The sequence below is a fragment of the Mustela nivalis genome (assembly GCF_964662115.1).
Source record: "Mustela nivalis genome assembly, chromosome: 15".
In the NCBI taxonomy this organism is placed as follows: domain Eukaryota; kingdom Metazoa; phylum Chordata; class Mammalia; order Carnivora; family Mustelidae; genus Mustela; species Mustela nivalis.
The window spans coordinates 24,568,018-24,587,214 of NC_139034.1; the positions used below are offsets into that span (position 1 = coordinate 24,568,018).

The 19,197-nt window shown below is 43.0% G+C and overlaps 1 long non-coding RNA gene across 1 annotated transcript; it reads left to right on the forward strand.

Annotated features, from left to right (window-relative positions):
- Positions 1 to 414: 414 nt before the first annotated feature.
- On the forward strand, positions 415 to 9,214 carry LOC309848700. The gene is made up of 3 exons (XR_014303222.1): positions 415 to 526; positions 886 to 988; positions 9,162 to 9,214. It is a non-coding gene; the product is annotated as an uncharacterized lncRNA (long non-coding RNA).
- Positions 9,215 to 19,197: the final 9,983 nt, after the last annotated feature.

Genomic DNA, 19,197 nt, shown 5'->3' on the forward strand with positions numbered 1-19,197 from the left:
TAATAGCAGTGAGGACCTTTGGGTCAGGCATTTCCTGGCTGTTAATAACAGGCTGATTTAAGGCCACCAATGCTTAAACGTTGTGCCAATTTTTTTTTTTTTTTTTAATAAAAAGAGAGCTGTAATTTTTTTTTTTTCCTTCCTGAAGTCTGTAGCATAAATAAATGACAGAATTTTATGTTCACACACATGGTGTTTTGATTTCCTGCTGACGATAACATCAGGGAGTGGACTGATCATGGTGGGGGATGGGTAGGGAGGCGGGTGGTGTGGGGGTGGGGCTTGGGATAGAACAGACACAGGAGGATTCCTCGGGATGGCAGGTTGGAAGACAAAACCAGGGAAAGCCAAGACTGAGGGCCACGCAGAGCAGAACTCAGAATATGAAGACACATAGCCTTAGAGACCAGGGAATGTTCTGTTGGAAGAAGCAATCATCAGTCAATGGTTCCTTCTGTACTCACCATAGGAGCCCAAGTCCAAGGCAGCTTTCCCATCCAGGAAAATCTGTCTTCTCTACTAGGAGGTAACCTTAGTGATCTCTGTATTTAAAACTCTCAGGGCCGCCTGCAGTCACAGGTTGTCTTGGGAACAAGAGAGGAAGATTGGGCAGCCGTTACCTAAAGTACAAGAACAGCCCACTAGGTAGCTAGAACACAGTAGCCTCCCTCTGTGGGAGAGGCAAGGCCCAGACAGAGGGGCACATCCCTCCTCAGCAGCCAGCAGGCAATGGTAAGGCAGCTCTAAAGTCTCCCACAGCTTCAGTCTCTGAAGGCAAGAAGGAAAAGACACAAAAGCTGGGGTGGAGGGGGTTGGGGGGGGGGTGTAATCATCTTCAGCTTTTCCTGCACAGAGCATAATTTTGCTAACCATCCATGTGTGCAGGTCAAACGTGAAACACAGGAGACAGGAGAAAAGTCTCGGATGGCCTCACCTTCTGCAGCCAGAGCCCTGGAAAGCCACCCCACTGCCACCAGGCGCCAGAGAGGTGAAGGGAAGAGGGATGCTCTAGAAGATGGAGCGGGGGAGGGGGAGTGGGGGTGTGTGTGGGGGATGCTACCAACCCAGTCTCCTCCCAGTCCAGAACTTAGGCATGAAAAGGCTCTCAAAACAGGGAGATGTTCTCTGCAGGAAGAAAGGAAAACCTGATGCTAGAGAAGAGGAAAGAATTCTGCCAAAAATGGAGATACACAGCCCAAACCCAGAAACCCAAGACTCCCAGAGACGACCCGCAGAGGCTGTACTGCCTTGACAGATGCTGATAGTCTGGTGACTACACAGTCTGAGATATGATTACTTTCTAGTTTTATTAAAAACAAACAAACAAACAACAACCAAAAAGAAAAAGAAAAAAAAAAAAAAAAAAAAACTCCAGACATTCATTTTATGTTTTTCCTCACATTGTCTGAGTAGCACATAGAAGGCATCGCTACTGAGGGCTAGAGGTTGCTGACAGAACTTCTCGGGAGCTACTTGATAGGGCAGGCGACCGGCCTTGCGTCCTGGGTCTGACAGGGCTCTACCTGGACTCCTTCTGCAGGGATTTTGTGATCACACTCATCAGCCATGTTGGCAAAAAAGCCTAGGGTAAGGGGCAGTCAACGTTAGATCTTTTCCTCTCCAGGTCTCATCGCAGAGTGTGTTATCTTAAAGTCTGAGGTCCTGGGATCTGCTCCTTGGCCCAGAACCCAGAATCAGGCCATCTGCATTTTCCAGCATTGTCATTAAGATGGTTTTGCCCACAGAAGCCAGAATTCCTCTTCTCAGATTAGGGTTTCTCAGATCTGTTGTTTTTCTTGTATTCCTTCCAAAGTCACGGTCGCTTGTGAAAAGATCTTCAACAATGTTCTAAATGGAGGGGTGCCCATTGTCCCTCTAAACTTTCCTACTCCGAAATATCAATGAGGACATTGTTGGATTTTCTCACGACTTCCTCGTTTTAGCAGCCTCAGAGGAGTCTTGTCCTGTTATGTGTTTATGTGTTGTCACCTACATCCTGCCTAAATGACTGTAAATAGTAATAAAAAATTTTTAATAAGTATGGATACAATTGAGGGGAAATGGAGGTGCCTATCGGGTCTTCTGTGTGCCAAGACTAGCACCGCGCTAGTAAAACAGGTATTTCCTTCAGCCCACACAAACCTTGCTGCAGCAAAGAAAGCTTTGTGCTTTGCTCCCCAGATGACTTGCAAAATAGCCTTCCAGGGGAGACCTTTTTCTGATTCAATTGAAAGAGGAATCCTGACCGCAACTCACAAACCTTCACATTCTCAAGGGTGTGGTCCAGGGACCCTGAGACCCCCTGGGGTGTGGGGTCACAGCCACACCCCTCTTGACTCTAATGCTATTAGGAAATGCTTCCCTCTTATCTGTACTGCTTGGGAGGATCGACCTCTTTGTTGCAAGCCTCCTGGCACGGGGGTGGGGGGGTTGGGGGGGGGCTTTGTTGATTGTCAACAGGGTGGATTTTCTTTGACTAGATTGAAAGCTCCCTGGGATACATGCCACACCTGCTTTGTTTTCTGATGTCATCTCCATGTCAGCACATGGTAGGTGCTCTGTATTTTTGAATGACTGGAATCCACATCAACGGCTGCCTACACTGGTCAGAGGAAACTTCCTGGGACAGCTTCTAGATTTTGCTTCTCCAGCCAGCTCACGTGGTCTTTCTCAGAGGTTTCCTTCTCCAACACCGAAGAGGATGATCATATAAGCTTTCTCTCTGTAGATAGTTAGATGGATAGATTGATAGGTAGGTAGAGAAATAGAGATAGAGACAGAGATAAAGATAGATATGTCCTCCTCCCTCAAGCCGTCTTCTGTGACAGATTTTCACTAAAACTTTTGTAAAGCCCCTGTTAGCAGTTCAGAAGCCCTCCTTTTAGTGGATGAATTTGCCTTCTTTTCATCTTTTAACGAAGATATTCCAATATGCCTTTGCCTTTGTCACACGTGTCACATGCTTTGCCATGAAACGCCACTGAGATTGGAGAAGCAGTGAGACAGATTAGACTTCACAGCCCTACTTAGGAAACTATCACTCCAGGAACAGACTCCCTTGTCCCTTTCTCTTGTGTCCCATATGCCTTCAACAGCCCTAGGACATCACTAGAGTAAGTGACAAGCTCAAAATTGTTTCTGTGGTTTGAGGCCAATGGGTATGGACAGATTTGCTTCCTGCAAAGCCTGGAGCCTCATTTTCCATTCTCTGACACCAGATCCTCTCGGTTTCCCAAGAAGTAAACACCAAATGCTGCCCGAAGTAGTCTGATGCAGACAGGGAGTCTAAGTACGGGAGGTCGGATCTAGATTGAATATTGGAGGAGGGGTGGACTCTTGACGGGGTGTGGCCAGCATGGACATCACAGCGGGCACTACCACAGGGGGTACTGGAATGAGCACGTAGCTGTGATGACAGGATAGTAGGACTAATAACCAGTGTCTATTCCAGAAGATACTAAAAAACACGACAAAGTGGTCAGAATCCCAAACCCCAGTGTGAGAACTGGGTCAGAAAGCAGAGAACGTCATCAGGTTTCAAAAAGAAGTCAGGTCTACCAGGGGAGATCCTGAGTAATTTGCTTGTTGACTCAGTTGCTTTAATTGGCTTGGCTCCATGGGGCTACTCCCCTTTCGGAACAGCTTGAAAGCTCTGCTGAATCTTCTGGGAGATACAATACAGCAAAAACATCACAGTGACCCTAGGCAGCATGTGTCTTTAGAAGGGAAGTGGAGGAAATTAACCTGTCACGGGAAAAGTTTCACACCAAGACGTATGGTAGGGTGCGGCCCGGAGGGCCCAGGGAATCATGAGAGTATCTGGAACTAGACAATGGGAACCACTGGGGAACCATTGCAGACTCTGCCATTCATGTAACACATATGTATTCGATCTCTACATGAGTCAAGCACTGACCAGGGGGAGGTTCTGCAGGAGTGATTAAGGAAGCGGAACGGAGAGGTAGTCTGCAAGGGGTAGGTTGGGGGGCAAGTCGATTTGGAGGGATATAAAGCCTAAATCCCTCTCACGCTTACTCAAACCAAAACAGTTAAGCCACAGCTAGGATCAGAGTGCTCACATTTCCTTCATGTCCCTACTTTGTTTAACAAATGTCCTTCTCGGGATGGGGCGAAACGAGAGTCCCTAGGGTTTTCATCATACCTAAGGCATATCAACTTCTTCCATTCATTCTTTTTTCTCCTTTGGTCAATATTTATTGAATCCTCACTAATCTCTAGGTACTGTGTCAACTACTAAGAATATACTGATATTCAAGGCAGATACAGTCCTTGCCACTAGGGAGCTCATAGTCAAGAAGAGGTGTTGGCAAACGCTCTTGCAAAGGGACAGATGCTAAATATTTTGTGACCCCTTTTGCTACTACTCAACTCCGCCCCTGTATTGTGCAAGAGGTCATCCACAGTACGTAGATGTAGATGAATGAGTGTGGCTATGTTTCAATGAAGCTTTATTTACAAAGACAGGTGCAGGCCCAGATTTGGGCTGTGGGTCATAGCTTGCTGAGCCCTGGTCTAGAAGGGAAGTCCCTAAAGCATGCAATTGTAATAAACATGCTAACTGTTGTTGGAAGGGGAAAGGTGACGAAAGAACAGAGAGTAACAGATCCGAAATTGTCAAGTGGTCTAGAACTGAGTATGTGGTGTTTAAGTGGAAATCCAAAGGTTCAATCAACGAATTAGCCCTGTTGGACAGGTATTGAGAAGCTGGAGGAGCAGAGGATATTCCAAGAGAGGGACAAATGCAGGCAATTGCTTAGGCATGAGTGAGACATGAGAGAGAGGCGGTGTGGCTGGAGGGAAGAACAAAAGATGGAAAGTGGTCAGAGATGCCATCATGGCTGTGGGCAAGGGTCCAATGAAACATGCCGGGAAATTTGGACGTTGTATCATCTATAACAATGGGGGCTCCTACCAGGTTTTTAACATAGGCGTGGCATGACCAAATCTGTGTGTTTGAAAGCTCCCTCCACCATGGGGTGGAGTCCAGGCCGAAGTTACCAGACTGGGTGCCTACTAGAGAGCTGGTGTCCAGAGCACACCAGAGATAGCCGCGGTCGGAGGAGGGAGGCAGTGGAGAAGACGGGGACGAATGGACGGACTTCACAGCTAGTGAGGAGGGGGTCCTGGAGTAAGCAACAAGCTCAAGAAGTGCTTCTGTGGTTGAGGAGATGGCTCTGTCTAGCTTACGGTCTCCTTTTACTGCTTTCTGCTTTCTGGGAAGCGAAGATGAGGCGAGACTTTGATGAGAGGAGGGATACAATTAAAGAGGAGAGGAAGTAACTGGGAGGGCACGCAGGGAACTGGGCTAAACACGCGTCTCCTTCCTTTCTGTACATGAGAATGTGCGCCAGAAGAGACTTCTGGAGGGTTCTGTGAGCTGTGGGAGATGGAGGCTCTTGTTCATACCTAATTAAACCTGTGCTGGTGTTGATGATTGAGTTCCCTGTATCTAGTACTTCTGAACACTCGGATGTCCTTCCTCTGGACGCGACAGAAAGGCGTGTACTCATCGGTTGCTCGCAAATATTAACTGACCTCATTTGGCATCTCGGAATGACTAACAGACGCTAGAATCTTCTCTCTAAGCACGTTTAAGGATGGCTTCAGAGAGAGAAGAAGAATCAGCTGTCGTTTCAAAGTATTTTACAGATCTTTGAAAGGGATAGCTGATTTCAAAAAGGCTGAAAGTCTTAGCGCTAGGAAAAGCTAGATGCTGAACCATTACTTCCACTAAACATTAGGTTGGGTTTTATCTTAGTAATCAGTCAGGCACAATTCACAGACGGGGGGAGAAAAAAAGGAAAAGAATGAAACTACAACCAATCTCTTCACCTACGACAAAAAATTACTTGGTGTTCACTTGAGGGGAGGACAACATAGGTACTATTGGTGACAGAGAGGACGTGTAACATGAGGTTACAAAAGGCTCATGTTGAAAATCTCTCTCGCTCCAAATATCCAGTGCAGATATGGAGACAAGAGTAAAATAAAAGCCAATGAGCGTCTCCCTCCACAGAGAAGAACCAATCTGAAGGCTGAGCGCTAAGATGAGTCAGGCCACCCTGCCTCTTCGTATAGCAGCTCCTCTTGGGTAACCACCAGCCCCACACCTCTAAGCGGACTGGAAAAAGTCAGCAATGTCCATGGAGCCTTGGGTGCATGGGGGATCTCGAGGCCCAGGATCCTGACCACGGCCCGACCCAACATCAGGCAGGTCTACTCAGGCCAAGAGAAGTGAAGAGGACAGAATCCGACCGCTGCATGGTGGTGCCTTCCAAACCTGTTATCAAGGAACGAGTCCGCCCTTACCCCACCTCACCCACATTACACGTGCCCACTGAGTTGGCTGATTTTATTGTTCAGGCACTCAGCATAAATAACTGCCTAATTGCCAACTTTTTCCTCCTAAAACAACTCAAGTGATGCCGTTTTATGCAGCTGGGTGTGAACAACACGGGGAATGCTGAGCCTTCATAAAAGTCTGGAGTTGTGGACTGCCTCATTTAACCCGACACAGTGGCTCACCACTTGTAGGCAGAAGCCATTGTCTGCCCTTTGCGTTCACCATGCCACGAATCTAGAGGCTCAGTGAACATGTGTTGAGAAATGCACAGTTTGCTCTATGGTCTTCCCCCGGCCCCCGTGGCCCTCCAAAGAGGCTCAGACACAAACCCACTCCTTAGCGTGACTTTCGGTTTTGGTTAAGTACGACGTGGGGCAGTGAAACTGCTTCGAAAAATGGAAGTTTTTCTGACCCAACCTTACTACCGATTTCAGGCAGATTCCTTGCAATGACTTGCAGCTGTGACTGTCATTCCGCCACGGGGAAAGTGTCAGCAAGACCAAGAATAGTAGCAGTCTGTCATCTCCCTGTTTTTGACGTTCTCATCTAAAATGTTAATTAAGAAGTTGCTATGCACAGAATGAAAATAAAAGTCAAGAAAAGAGGCAAAGGCAAAAAGTGCAATTGTGGTAGCATGAAAATACAGGATTTGTTTCCCCGCCTCGCACCTGAGCCTCAGTGCCGCTCGCTCTGGCTTAGAAACACGTTGTAACCAGCAAATAGACAAGGCATGGTGCCCACCCAAGGAGAGGAATATTCAGGAGATGCATGACTTCTGGTTCTGTTTAAAATCGAGTAACAAAGCTACTTAAGAGATTCTGTTTTGATTAATCCATTAGGAGCTGAAATGGTGCTGCTGTTTCACACGTTTGTCTGAGATCCCTCTGTCTGGCATTTCACAGAGGAGAGCCCAGCTTGGCAGTGCTTTCGTAAGTCAGTACGGCAGGTGAATCCGCGAGATCTTAATTTTCTTTAATTAACTTTTGAATGAAAATGTTATCAGAGGACGGAAGCTGTGCCTGGGTACGTGGGGACACATGTCCATGCTTTTAGGATCATGTCAGAATTTGAAATCTGAAGATGATTATTTCCAAGTCTCAGTGGATGAAAATTTGTGTTTACTTAAGGGTTGACCTGGTGGTTATCCTTTATGTTTTGGCTTTATTCTTTCCAGAATAATAAAGCTCCTAGAGGGCGTTGAAAATGTATTTACTTACGTATTTGTTAAACAAACAATGGTCAGAGCTCTCTCTGCCTGGGAAGGAGATGCCACGTGATATCCCACAGCCTTGGATTGGGATTGAAGTTTTTGGCCTTTAACCTCCAGAGAAAGGGTGAGATTTCAATTATCTTAAGAATGTGTCAGATAAGGGAGGTGAGCTCAACATGACACATAGACGTAGAGCGAAAAGAAACTCGAGTGAATCCAAGAAATCCATGTTTCATTAGTATTTGCTGATCAACTACTCTCCCTAGGTGCTAGCAAGAATGAACAAGGAACGGTCAAAAAATGTTCTATTTGTTCTCTAGCTGAACATCCAATCCAGGCTGAAAATAGCGGAATAAAGGAGTAAACCGGCAGCAAGCAAGTCAAGAGGATCCTGGATTCCGTCGAACACATTACAAGCATGGTGGGAACTGAGACAGGAGACCCTGAGGGCTTGGATAGACAGAGTTAGGTTCGTAGGGGAATAGAATCTGAAGGGAACACGCATTATAGGAAAAGAAGCTGGTGGCATTTGTTAGTTTTGCAAGGAATCAGCCTTCAGGAAAGAGCAGTGAGGAACAATGTGTCTTTCGAATGTTAAAGGGACTGGTCTGATTGATGTTGGGGGGGGGGTTACTGAGAAGTCAAAAATAAATAAACAAATAAACAAACAAATAAATAAATAAAATTAAGCCAGAAGAAAGGGAGGAGCCATTTGGTAGAAAGCCTTGGCAGGCATTCCGATACACCGGTTCCACATGCAGAATAAGGGACTGACATTTAGGGAAGATCCGTCTGGCGGGGTCCCCGGCATGGATGGATAGATGCTCTCAGGCTCTCAGGTCAGGAGAGGATGTCGTTGGAGCAGCGGCCAGCGGAGAAACCAAGAGTAAAGGGTTACAGGGGTCCATGAGGGCCAGGATATGGGCCAGGACGAAAGCAGAAGAGATCTGTCCATTTGGTGGAATAATTCGTTAACTTCACTCAAGTCAGATGGGGAGTGCATACAGTTTCTTGGCAAACTGAGTCTAGGAAAGGAATCATGAACCATCTCGTAAGTGTCCATATCTTCCGTTTCAAAACCGCCACTGAGTGTTGACCATGCTCTCCTCTGCTGCATCTCTAAGAACTTAGATCCCCTTCAGAATGAATTTCTCATCGGCAGCCTTGGCACGCCCCATGGCAGGGTGATGCTGGTGTGGCCTGTGGCCTGCTGCCCTTCCCCCAGCTCTGGCTAGGAGCCAGAATGTCTCTCCTTGCCGGTATCCTCCTGGTCATAAAGACCTAGCGTGAGGACAAAAGAAGCAACTTTGATTAATATAAACATCAGCTGCTTTGAAGAGGGCATAGTTTTTGTTTTTGTTTTGTTTTGTTTTTCTGGCCTGTGGATTACAGATTGAGTAGAGTCACTATTGTCTTAAATAGATGGTAGGAGGACTTTTCATTCTGCACACTACCAATACAATACTTGAACATCCTCCTCAAGATAGCTATGTTTATTTTTAATTATGCATTTCCTTATGGTAAGTGCACATTTTAGTGATAAAAAAATAAATATGCTTTATCGTTGTTCAAATCTTGTTTTTTTAGGCACCCTGTGATACAATGATCGGAAGATCAGGATATACGCTCCATTTACTCACATACATAAAGATACCTGGAAAAGATACACCCATGTATGAGCAGTTCCAGGTGGGGGACACGAGTCTCAGGCTGCCTCTGCTACATCCTGACATGCTATTATCCATCCCTTCTGATAATTCTATTAAAGGTTTAGTTGAAATGTGGCTAGTAATTTTCCATCTTCTCTGATGTCAATCAGGTGTGCTTTATAGCTAATCAGAAATTGTTACATCTTAACATTTTTGACAAATGGGTTTGAAAACCACTGAGACTTTTTTTTTTTTGGAGGATTTTTAAACACGCCAGAAAAAAGTTTCCAAGTTTCCTAAATGTGGAAGTTACAAGTTTTTAAGGGAAAATACATCGCTTCTGGCGCTGAAATAATAAAACAATAGAAACATTTCTAGACGTCTGCTTCCACAGTGTTCTCTCTCTAGCCGGAGTTTCTTTTGAAAAGTGGATGGTTTTGTATTCATTTTGCTGTAATGTCACCTTTACACCGAAGGAACATTTATATTTACGTCTCATAAAAGTTTATATTAGAAAGAGAAGCTCAAGAAGTTTCTTACTGATGGCTGCCTCTTTCATTGTTAGAAATATATTGAATGTTTAATGTAGAAGCATTTTAAACCACTTGCATATAGGGAGGAGTGTTAGTTTTGTGAGAATTAAACGGTATAATCTACTCCACTATGGTGCACATTGAATGTAGCACATCAGTGTTCACAGACCTCAGGTTGGTAAGTGACTTCATTCCTCACCTGCCATTGGTGGCCTGGGAGGACTAGACATAGGGACAGAGTGAGGAAGCTGGTGGCAATCCTTACGTCACATTTAGTATGTCCCTTTTATTTTATCTTCTTATATATGATAATACATAAAAAGAGAAGTGAAAATATTTTTTTTCCATACCTCAAGGGATCATTTTTAAAATTTTATTATTTATTTATTTGACAGACAGAGATCACAAGTAGGCAGAGAGGCAGGCAGAGAGAGAGGGAAGCAGGCTCCCCACTGAGCAGAGAGCCCGATGCGGGGCTCAATCCCAGGACCCTGAGATCATGACCTGAGCCGAAGGCAGAGGCTTAACCCAATGAGCCACCCAGGAGCCCCATTTTTTAAAAATATAAGCTATTTTTTAAAGCAGTTTTAGGCTCACCAGATCATCTTTGCATCCCACTTTGACAATCATGATCTTAAAATGAATGGCCGGGGGGTACCAAGGGTAAAATAATGACTTCTGAGAGCTGTACAATCTGAGTCTCTCTAAACCTCACAGGAAAGACCATTAACAGTGACATTTTCAATTTCACTGTCATTTTGAACTTACCTACACAGTGCAAGACATCCAATTTTCCTAAAGCCCCATGAACTAATTCCTGGGTTCTCCCAGGGGTGTCTTCAGAGTATTTATAAGCCATCGTGGCAAGTTTCCTCTGTGTCCCCCTCCTTCCTGAGACAGTCACTCAGGAGGTTGTTTTGTTTGTGTCCCTGGGGCTATGGTCCTTGGTGAAGTTGTTGATTCTCGGTCTGAGCCCTACTCCTTCAAGATGCCAACATTTGAAATGTAGTTTTGAAAAGACAAAAAAACAGGTAACGTAAGACAATTATTTGGTTGAGATAATAACATGATCCAAATGAAATAGCCCCAGTTGATATTTATGTCTCTTAAGAAATTTTTTCTACTTTTATCATTTTTAATTTGGAAATTATTTCAGCCAAATGTCCCTGGCCTGTCCTATTTGTAATGTAAAGGATTTGGAAGCAATCTTTAAATTGCTCCTACATTTCCACAATGATGAACTCCACAGAGTAAACTATTTCATTGGCAGAAAATGTATTAGAAGGAGAAAACCTGGGGGGGGAGGGGAGGGGAAGAAAAGAAATATATCTACTACTAATAAATTATTTAAAAAGCAAAAATAATTCACATTTGCAGAAATAGTTATAAAATTGGTGGGTGATGCACCCAAACTATCACCACAGAAAAAAATACAGCATTTGAGAAATAGACATTTTATTTCAAGAAATCATCTATTCAAATCAAATTTTCATCCTGACACAAGTTGTTCATTTTCATCACTGCCATCTTGTTTTGAATTAAATTGCTTGTGACCGTATTATTTTTAGCCAAATTGCCTGGAGGAAATATCCTCCCTGGTTCTGAGTCACTTTCTGTCACTCAAATTTTGAAGGTGCAGTCTGAGGGCCCTGGTCATTTTCAGAGCATCTTTTGGAAGGCGGGTCTCACCTCAGAAGACCAGGAGATGTCGACCAGTTGGTGCAGCCGATTGGATGTGGTCACCTTTTCCTTTGCAACTGTCCTCCCACCTCCCTCAAAGCAACTCGGAGGACCTGGCAGTTGCATACATCTGGAAGACTCTAGGTTGAATAGCATTTTATCATAAAAAAAAGTACAGTGCATATTATAAAACAGCATTTTATAATTTTACAAAAACACCTTTACATCCATTATCAGTTGTTTAATTCTGCTGACACATCTGTGCGGTGTTAGTTGGGCCACTTTTCAGATGAGAAAAATTGGTTTTACAGCTGAAAGGAAACTTCAGTGTAATTTAAAAGTCCAGTCCCCTCATTTTCCATGGTACATGGAATGACCCAGACCATTTCATACGTCATGTTGTAAGCAGAGTCATTCCACCCCCTAACTCCTACCCAACAGACTCTTTCAGAGAAGCACCTTACATACATAGATATAAAGAGGTATTTTTAAAATATGAATTTATTGATATGAATTGAAATATATTGCTAGTTGAGTTGATAAAAACAAAGATCCTGCTGAGTGCAAAAATGTGACATTCCAGGGGTGTCTGGGTGGCTCAGTGGGTTAAATCTCTGCCTTCGGCTCAGGTCATGATCTCGGGGTCCTGGGATTGAGTTCCTTATTGGGCTCTCTGCTTGGCAGGGAGCCTGCCTCCTCCTCTCTCTCTCTCTGCCTGCCTCTCTGCCTAATTGTGATCTCTCTCTCTCTGCCAAGTAATTAAATACAATCTTTAAAAATATTTTAAAAATGTGAAATTCAAAGTTGGTGGTGACAACAGGGCTCTTGCCTTCAGCGTCAAGTCATTTCTCAGTTTTGTTTTGGTTTTGCAGTGTTTGGAATGTACTGGTCCACCAGGTGTGGTACCCTGACATCCACGATGGTCTGCAAAGATCCTTACTTACCCACGTCCATGTCTTTGTGCAACTTCCGCCTCTAAATATCGGGCCAGACCTAGTGACTTGCTTCCGAAGAGCAAGTCAATCCAGCAAGGCAATAAGATGTCACTTCTAAGATAAGATTTTGAAAAGTCTGTGACTTCTGTCTCTCTGGGATACATTTTCTCTGGCTCTTTTCACTTGTACTCGTGATGCCAGCTGCCGAGTCGAGAGCTGACCCAGTGGAGAGGCCCATGTGCTAGGAGACTGAGAGAGGTCACCGGTCCCTTGAGGAACTGAGTTGTACCACCAAGTGAATGAGCTTGGAAGCAGATCCTTTCCTTGTGGACTTTTTCAGAGACTGTAGCCCCGGCTGACATCTTGATTGAAGCCTGGGGGTGATGTAGAGAACCAGCAAAACTATGCGCAGATGGGTTGGCCTGTAGAAACACTGAGATAACAAATATTATTGTAGCCACTAAATTTTGGGATAACTTATTATGCAATAATTGGTAACTAATACACCAGGCAAGCAGCTGCAAAAGGTAATGCTGTTTTTGTTAGGTTTGGTTCGGTTTGGTTTTCGGTTTTTTTGTTTTGTTTTGTTTTTTAACAAATCCACTTACTGTCCATGATTCCTTTGAATTTGGCAGAGAAGGCAGGCAGGAGAAGCATTAGTACATTTTCCCCATAAAATCAATAAACTCAATAGCAGAAAGTGATGAATATAACATCTCCAATGTTGTAGCCTGTGTAATAAAACACATTTGAGTGTACTTCTTGGGTTTGTTACAGTGTAAACTATAAATACAGACTTTCAAAAAGTGAATTTTACGTGAAATGTTTGTGGAAATCATGGAAGATGACACATGTCCTGGAAAGAGCCCCGGTCTTAAAATTAGGATGACTTGTGGAGCCTTGGTTTCCTCATTGTAAAATTGGAAGAATAATTCGTACCTCATTGGTTCTAAATGGTCTGGGCGCTCAGTTCAATGCCTGGTCAGTTGACGTTCTTTAGCTTTCCTCATGACTGATGATAAAGATGAGGCCCATAGACATGAAGTGACTCTATGTCTCCAGCAAGGATGGGCTCTAGGATTTAGGTCTATCTAATACACCCCAGCTTCCTGAGTTATTGAGTGGCAGACTTTGAACTCTGAATCCAGATCTCTGGCTTCCTCCAGATCACACAAGGAGCCCCAACCCACCAATTTCATGTGTCTGACTCCCAAGAAGAATTCTCCTGGGGACGTGTGTTAAAACCACTAACTTTGGTGGAGTTCTTAACACACTAGGAACAAAGGCTTACAGAGATAGATGGAAGAAGAATGGCGTTTCCTTGAGATAAACCCACATTTAAAATACCATCTTCCCAAACAGTCTTTCCTCCACCCTCTATCTTTGATTTTGACATTGATAGAGAGCTTTCAAGAGAGCAGCATAGCTCAATTAGACGAAGCTACTAATTTGAAGGAACAATACATAATGAATGGCACTTACATGTGGTGATTTTAACAGCAAATGTCTTCTACCATTTTTTTTCCTGAAACATTTTATCTTGTCTTTTCCTCCTGTTATGTATTGTTAAGGACTATTGTAAGTGGGTGTGAGAGAGAAAGAGAGTGAAAGAAGAAAGTGAGTGGAAGGACTGCCTTGGGAGAGCAAGGGGTGTAGGAAAAGATGAGTCTGTCGTCAGATGTATATGGGACATGTAAGAGCACCCCGACTGCTTACGAGGGAATTGGGTTCTTCCTCTGTGTCCTCAGGTCTGGGTGTCCCAATCCAGAGGAGGAACAGACCAGAAAAAAAGCAAAAACAAAAACACCATCCTGCAAACCTCCGGGCGTGCTTTGAATGAACACAGGACACTGCTCTGCTTCTTCTGCTCCCTTGTTGCTCATCTTATGAAGACCCGTGCCAATAGCAAGGCCACCATGTCAATCCTGTGACCTCTCTTCAGCACACAGCTAAAATCCTCTTGGGTATTAGAAGGAAAATATTCATGCTTACAGATAACTTACTGCACATTCTGGTATAACAAAAGCATTAGGGTCAATATGTTCCAAATAAAAGCCATCGATGAGTAAATAAGTGAATGATAAAATGAAAACCACACCACCATACATAATTCTCACTTCCTCTTTCTCCCTTTATTTCACCCTGAATCTCGTACTGCTGATGGGTTATACTTGACAGCACTTCAAATCAAAGAAATTTGACTGAGAGAAAAAAAAAAAAGGATTTGCCCAAACTTTAAAGATCTCTGGACTCTCCGGACTGTGCATCATGTAGTGGAAAAACCACTGCCATGGAGTGGAAAGACCTGGTTTCCATCTGGGCTCTGGCAGTAATTAACCAGCACGGTTATAAATAGCAGTGTGATTTTTGCAAGGCGCTCTTCTTCCTACTGTGTCCAAGGCAAACCCTAAAAGTTCTCCCCAACTCCATAACTAATATCTTGTCTGAGTCATGCCCACCTCTCACCTGTGCCACCAAAAACAGCCCAGCCAGGTGGCCTGCTTTACCCTTACCGGCTCCCACCCATCTCTTCTGACAAGGCTGTCAATGTTCTTACAGAAGAAAATCAAAGCATGTCACTTTCTACTTGACACTCCCATGATGTCTCACTGCCCAACTTCCACACTTCATCTCACGCTGTCCCCTGTCTGTCCACTACACGCCTGACAGTCTGGTCTTTTGTCAGTTCTTAGGCCAACCTCTTTCTTACCTCAGGACATTTCCCTTTCTTCTTACCTCTGCCTAGAATGTCCTTCAGTTGTTCTCCCAAATCACTCCAAAGTTGGTATGTAAGCATTATTTACCAAAGTAAATCAACAGATGAATCTAAATCCTAACTTGTTCCTTGTCCTACTTCAACTTCCATGTCACATCCTAAGAGAAGCTTTTCCCCATCAATCCCCTCATTGTTGTGCCATATCCATCTTTAGTTGGCTTTTAGTACTCACCACAACTGTGAATCTTTCTTCTATTGTTGTTTACTTGCTTATAATATGTCTCTTCCATGAGAATTTAAACTCCGCGAGGGCAGGGACAGTTTCTGTCCTCTTCCGCATTATATTCTCAGTGCTCAGCATGGCACGCCTCACTCCTGTTGTAACAAATATTTGTGGAAGCAAATCAACGGATGAATGAACCCCAATTCTATCATGTTGATCCCTTATCTAAAATCTTTCAAAGATTGTCATAGCCAATATATGGAAAAATACTAGATTCTTTGCATGTCCTCCGGATGTGGCTCTTCCTCTCTTTTCTAGCATTAAAACAATTTCTTGCATTTCAAATTGAGCCATACTTTTTTGGTCTTCTATTTGTTGTGCACAAAGTGCGCAAAATGGCAGCCACCACCTCCTCTCTACACAATCCTCTTGGCTAACTTCTAATTGTCCTTCAAAACTCAGCTCAAGTGTCCCTCACTCCGAGAAGCCCTTTTTGGTCACTTTCTTCTCTCTGTATCTCCTCGCCTGCACCTGTTGGTGACCCACTCTTCTCTCTAGCATAGCACATACCGCACTCAGATGAGAATTTCCCCCAACTGCAGGGTCTGGTTCTTGAGAGCTAGGACTTACTTCTTATTCCTCATGTCTCTTTTTTGCCTAGTACAGTAGATACTGATAGTAAAAATATGTGAATAAATATTAGCGAATGGCTGACTCACTCTTCCTGAATGGCATAGGACTATAAAAGATGTCATTACTAAGGTCACATTCTATTGAATGCATCAGAAGCAATAACTCAGGTGCCATTTAGTACTAAATTCAAACATTCTATTAGCCTATTGTTATGGCTTAATTTAATATTTTAAGCCACCAAACTTTTGACTCTGCAAACCTGTGTCACTTAAGGTCACCCTCTCCAAAAATATTGCATATATCCTGAGTAGCTTGAAGCAGTCCTGATTTTGTCCTTGCAAAAGTAAGGTAAACCCCAACTTGCTTTTAGAGTTTGTTATCTGATTTTGATGGTAGAATTGGCCACATGGAAGACATAAGTGAATGAGACGGTCAAGCTATAGTCAGACAAACAGACAAGCTGAGGGTCCTGAATGCCTATTCAGGTATGGTTACTGACCCACATGTATCAGAATTGTCTGGATATCAGAATACTGGGGGACCGGATATGCCTCTTGAGTGGAGACAGTGGAGCAAGAGTCTACTACAAGCCCAGCCAAAGTGAACTTGTCTGGAGTCTCTTTCTGCCTCTTTGTAGAAGTCCTGATGTTCCCTTCCTTTCTCCTACCTTATAAAGTGAGGAAAGAATCAAGTTGATTTGAGGTGGACCCATGTTTACTCTAGAAAAATATTAAAAATAATAAAAACAACACCTTATATTTATCTACGTGTCTAATGTTTTATAATTGTAGGATGTTGTCATTTGTGGAAAACAACCGTAAGCATGATGGAAAATTTGAAACTCTGTATTTGGAAATGAAAAATAAGTCTTTTAAAGCAATGTTTCTCAAAATCCTTCCCCAAAACACCCGAGATTTTTTTTTTTGTTGTTTAAAATATAGATTCCCAGACCCCTGAAAGACATAAAACATGGAACCCCTCTGAGTGCAGCCTGAGAATTTGCATTTTTAAAATAAGCTTCCTGGGTGAGTCTATGGCACACTCAAACTTGAGAAATCACATTGAAAGCAAGTGACTTTTTTGCTAAGGGATAGCAAGGCAATGGAGGTAATATCAGGACAAGTGTCTCTGGGAACATGTAACCAGAGGATCTGGGCAGGATTGAAAAGCCAGGTTATTTTAGAGGAAAAGAATGAAAGAAACTCAAGATCCTGAATTGAAAGGGCTAAAGTTTATATGGTAGAAATAAGGCACTGACTACAAAGGGTGGCCTATTTTCCCAGTGTAGGGCTAGGGCGTGTGGGCACAATTACCATCATCAAAGAGTTGTTCCATGCGTCACTAAATCAAAAGTGGTTCTGAGGCCACAATCACCTATTATTAGAAATGTAATAGTCATATCTTATTTTAAAACCTGTTTTTTAATCTATTGCCACCTGTAAAACTAGACTAAACAGATCAAATGTTAAGTCTATCTAAAAATACTCCGAGCAGAAACATAATTAGGGTTCTAATTAGGATTATCATTTAGTAGGCTATGGAGACAAGCCTGAAGAGATAAACCCCTATATCAGCGGCATTAAGTTCTAAGGATTTATTAGATTTATGCGCCTAAGCTATGTGTTTGGGGGCCGTATAAAAATTATGTTGAACAAGTTTTTAAACCCAAGTAATGATGGTAATTTGTTTTCACTCAAAGAAAATCCTAAGTGTAGTGATTTGAAGAGACTAAACAATGTGTTGCTTGGAAGTTTGTAGCTCATGAGAAAACTGCCATGATCTTACGTTCTCTTGGTTTTCAGATACTGCTTCAGGAGAGAATTCAGATCATTTCTGATTTGCTTTCTCAAAGGTATTGGCTTTGTGTCCGATGCTATAGAACAGTGTGAAACCTCTTGATTTGATTACACATCATGCAAGCCATGCTCTGTGCAGAAGACACAAAGTAAATATTTTCAGATTCAGTGGACAGTTCATTGTTTTTTTGTACTAACAAGGAAACTCAGTAGTTTTCTGAAAAAATATCTATGTTCTTTGATATTAAATGACCATATTAAAGGGATTACTGAAAGAAAACATGAACCTGAAGTTAACTGTCTGAGATTGCCAAAATAATGGGGTCTTGTGTAGAAACCCACCTCAAAATGAGAAGAAAAATACCTGGGCCTTCTTATCTGGTTTCCCTACTCGAATATTTCTTGCTAAAAACTACTTCTTAGGCAGATGAAAAACACTAGCTAAAGGAAATTATCTTGTCTCTCTCTTTCAATTACTTGTCCGAGTCAGTTTCCTTAGACTGGAGAAAGTTATTAGGACTTTGCAGTTGAAAAGATGGAGGCCATCGAAGGGAGTCTCACCACAAGTTGTCTGCAGATCCAACTGGTGCTGTCGTTGGTCATGTGGACTCTGCGCTTTGGTGCCAGGAATGTGTTCTCTCTGGAACTGGTGAGTCTACCAAGTTCGCTATCCCAAAAATGTGTCTCAGAGATCTCTCACCTGCCCCACCCATGAACCAGTCCTTTTCTAATAAACTCAGAAATGTCACTAGAGTTCTTCAAGCAGAAACTTGAGAGGCATCCTGACCCTTTTCCCCTAACAACTTCAGTGTCTTCCAACAGGGGAATGGATAAAGAAGATGCAATATATATATATATATATATATATATATATATATATATATATATAAAGAAATATTACTCTGCCATGAGAAAGACAGAAATCCTGCCATTTCTGACAACTAGAGGACTTCATGGTAAGTAAGGTGAGTCAGACAGAGAAAGACAAATACTGTATGGTACCGAATGATATCCATTATCTTTGGAACCTAAAAACGTCAAATTCATAGAAACTAAGAACAAAATGGTGGTTGCTGGGGACACTGGGGAGATGGTGGTCAAAAGGTACAAAGCTGCAACTAGAAGATAGATAAGTACTGAAGATCTAATGCACAGCATTGAGATTATAATTAACAATACCAAATTATATGCTTCAAAGTTGCTAAGAGACCAGACCACAAAATGAAATGAGGTGTTAGCTAACTTTACGGAGATAATCATATTGCGATATATAAGTGCATCAGATTAACACACTGTAAACCTTCAATTTACCTAATGTCTTATGTCAATTATATCTCAGAAAAAAAATTCCACACAAAAAGAATAAGGAAATTGAAGGATCGATGTTGAGGAGCTGTTGCTTGGGAGTGAATTCTGCACCAACCCCCTGGGTCACTGGGTTCCCTTTGCTTGGCTAAT